This window comes from Pristiophorus japonicus, chromosome 21 (genome assembly GCF_044704955.1).
Source record: "Pristiophorus japonicus isolate sPriJap1 chromosome 21, sPriJap1.hap1, whole genome shotgun sequence".
Taxonomy (NCBI): domain Eukaryota; kingdom Metazoa; phylum Chordata; class Chondrichthyes; family Pristiophoridae; genus Pristiophorus; species Pristiophorus japonicus.
The window spans coordinates 41,937,795-41,941,892 of record NC_091997.1 but is presented as its reverse complement, the minus strand read 5'-3'; positions in this window follow the sequence as shown (position 1 = coordinate 41,941,892).

The following is a 4,098-nucleotide window of genomic DNA, read 5'->3' as shown; positions in this document are numbered from 1 at the left end:
ATTTCGGCCCATGTTTAAGCCAGGTCTTTGTTAAAGCCACTATATCATAACATCCATGTGGCAACTTTCGCCTGTAGCTTATCAACCTTATTTGTAACACTCCTCGCGCTAACACACATGCATTCCAACACTATGTTGGTCGGCTTTGCTTTTTCCCTCCATTTAATTCCTGTTCTTTCTACACTATTCTTTGTTCTGTAACTATTCGTCCCACCTAGCAATCATTTTGAAGGAAACTGAGAATAATAAGCTCGTATATGTATACTCATATTATTTTAACATTTATATATGTATACCTATATATATATATATATATATATATGGAGAAATGTAACATGGGTATATTTTTCTGTGATATGACTATACCTGACTTATGGCAAAGGTGAGTTTATAGAAGAAGCAAGAAAGACCTAGCATTTATATATCTTACACAACTTCAGAACTTAACAATGTGATTTGCAGTCAATTAAGTACTTTTAAAGTGTTTGGAACGCGGCAGCCAAATTGCACAGAGCAAGGTCCCACGAACAGCAATGAGATAATGACGAGATAATTAATTGGACGAGGATAAATATTGGACAGAACGCCAGGACAAATCATCTTCAGAAAGTGCCATGGGATCACCCAAAGTCTGAACACAGACAGCGACCTGAGAAGTTTCCGATGTAAAACGGTTCCGTATTTTAGGATCTTAACAAATATATAAAATATAATTGTATTAATTGCGATTGTAATTCCCAAGACCTGAGGAACAGCCGATGTGACATTTAGAGAACTATCTACCCTGTATTTAATATCGAAGACTATTCCTTGTACCCTCGTTGATGAGAGGCAATGCCACCTTTTAATTAAGCAGAAAGTGAAAGGGTTCAAATGAAGTAGTCACTTTGGAAAGGAGTGGAATGTTTCCCTGAAAACCACCTGCGGTTAGAACCAAAATCGATCAATTTTTTGTAACGTCAAAGGAATATCCTGGTGTGCTCCTTAAAATGGGCACACCTCACCCAGAAGGAATATTCCTTTCAATCCAACAGTGAAGCAGAGCAGTGAAGATATTGTTTTCGGAGCTGAACCCCGATACAGCCGGTTTCTGAGATTCCAGATCGTGGTTTTCCCGGTGTTGGTGAACATGTTTTTTCCGCGTGTCTGGAGACTCTGGATATTGTTAGTCTTGGTGCCCGGGTCTCTGAGCCAGGACTGCCAGAGGCTGCGGTTACTTGAAGAAATTAATAATGAGGCTCTCCACGCCCTGCGTGAAATGGTGAGTTGATTCGAAGACCTGGGGATTAGAGTGACCAATCTTAACCACTAGTTTCTCGGGATAATTTCCTGTCGCGGAACGGCTGAGGTTGAATCGGTTTTATTACAAACTGCATCAACCGATATGGAATATTTCCTTGGTGGAATTCACATTGACGTATCAAAATAACGAAGAAATTGTGCAGAAACCGTGTAAGACTTTGTACAAAGAGTGATTGATTCAGTTGGACAGTCGGTTAAATATTTGAGCGCTAAAATCTTTAAACAAATTGTTTAATGATAATGAATGAGTGCAGCGGTTTTCGGGGAAATATTTCTGAAAGTAAGTAGCGATTGTGAAACATGTGCCTTGAGCCGGGTCTGACTGTCACTCTCTCCTGTTGCAGGGAAAGCCCTTTCCACTCCAGTGTATATCAGAAAGGGCATTACTGAGCAACAATTCCCTGAACCTGCACCAGCTCAGCAACAGGGTACAGGTGAGTGCACATTGCACACTGGGTAATCATCCCGCTAATGTGGCCAGGAGCAATCACCGTGTGGGAAATATATTCACATTAACAAAATAAAACGAACATAAATCATTTATAAATTGAGCGCGTTACTTTATTCATTGTAATAAGGGTAAACATTTTGTGTTGGGCAACACTTTGCGGAATAGTTTATCTACTTCAACGAATGAGTTAGTCTGCTGAGAAAAATGGGTTAACTTAACCCACAGCGGAATGTAGTAGGAAGCAGTTAGTTGTTAACACAGTAATATTACCAACAACAATCTCCAGGCTGTGGTTTTAAATTCAGACACTTTAAATATTTGCATCTACAGATGACCATTAAATTAAGAAATAGCTGAGCTGCTGTGATTGGCTGTGAGTTTTGCCCTATCGCGTGTTGGTTAAATGGGAACAGATCCCCTCTGATGACATTGTGTGTGTTTTGCACAGAGCCAGGACAGGATCCAGATTGTCCATCAAACACTGCGTCACCTCACCAAGATCTACAGCATGAACCTGGGCTCAGTCACATGGCCCCGGGACAAGTTGGAAGCCTTCCGTCTTCTCCTGGATGGGCAGCTCAGGGAGCTGGAAGAATGTCTCCGGAAACCGGGCTCAGACTCCAGGCCGAGGAGATTCTCCTCCATTAACAAATACTTTAAGAAACTGAGAATGTTTCTCGAACAGAAGGTGGGACAATTGATATTTGACTGTGTGATTACTGACATGTAGCTCATTTCACCCCTTTTAAATCTGTTCATTTTCTAATGGATTTTTCTGAATATTTCTCTTTCTCAGACATTCAGTGACTGTGCCTGGGAAGTAGTCCGCGTTGAGACCAGGGCCCGTTTACAACAGATTCGTACCATAATGGGGAAAATTAGAAGAAATTTTCCATAGACATGATTAGTAGAGACTGTTATTGGTGATTATTTATTTTAAAATGTTTTAATGTTATGTTAAGTGTTGCTCTGTTTGTTACTCAATCAACTGCACAAACCAGCAAAAAAGACTACAGGAACCTAAAGATTTCGCAAATGATATGTTTAATAGAGATTGCGAACATTGATGATTTACTTTTTAAACTGTTTCGTTTCAAAAGGAAAACTATTTATTATGACATTATTCATGGCAATATACACCGATTGAAAATATTTATTTTGTTTTGAAGATACTTAGTGCACGACAGAAATGCTCATTGTGTATGTATCTGTCGATATATATATATATATATATATATCAAGCACATACAGTTGTATAATTTGATAAACCATGTTTATTCAAAGAAGTTTCGTACGAAATTACAGTGAAACCATAAAATGTTGTACATTGATCACTTTTATGAAGTGGGGCTTTTATTTTAGAACAGTGTTTGTGTCTTTGGTCTGTCTATTTTCGTGCGGTGAAATGGCAGACAAAAGGAAGTTGACATTTAATACAGAAATGTGGAAAACTATAGAATTCCCTGCCGAAAACTCTCTCTCTCTCTCGCTATTTCTCTCTCCTTTCTCTCTCTTTGACCAAGATTGTGGTCACCTGTGTAATATCTCCTTTGTCCAATTTTGTTTGATAACACTTCCGAGAAGCGCCTTGCGACGTTTGAATACGTTAAAGGTGCTATATAAATATAAGTTATTGTTGTGACGTATTTTGGGAGGAAGAATGAAGTGAGGCAATATAAACAAAATAGTACAATTTGAAAGGGGATGCAGGAACAGAGGGCTGGATTTTGCGGGGGTCAGTGGGCACGATCGGTGGTGGGTCGGGTGGGAAAGATATTTTTCCCCAACGAGTGGAGATCCCACTGTGATCCGGCAGCCATGCGCCTTTACCAAATTTCGGGTCTGTGAGCGCTGAGCAGACCCGACATGCAGCTGCGGCGGGGGCAATTATAATCATTAGTGGCTTGTTTACAGTCACTTCTCAATCTTTTCTTTCTCATTTCTGCTCCCCCGGTGTTAACACTTCAACTCGTCTCATGTCTTCCTAATGTATTGATATTTATAGTTGTGATGTCTTCATGTACTTAAATATTGCAGTTTTATAAAATGCGTGAAAAGAATTTCAAAAGAAATGTTAATATATTGGTATTTATTAAGAGTTGGGAATAGACAATATTTTTCTAAACTGAAAACTTTTTATATTGAATTAAAATATGTTGGTGTAAATAAATTGTTTTCAATATTACACTTTTACTGGAGTGATATTTATTTCTGATTTGTGTCTGTCAGTTTTCCACACTCACTATAAATTCTCTGGATTGCCACACATGCTGCTGGGACTCCCTCTCCGCTGTATTCTCCCCTCTCCACTGCCTGCTTGTTCCTCACTAGTCAAAACTCTGAAT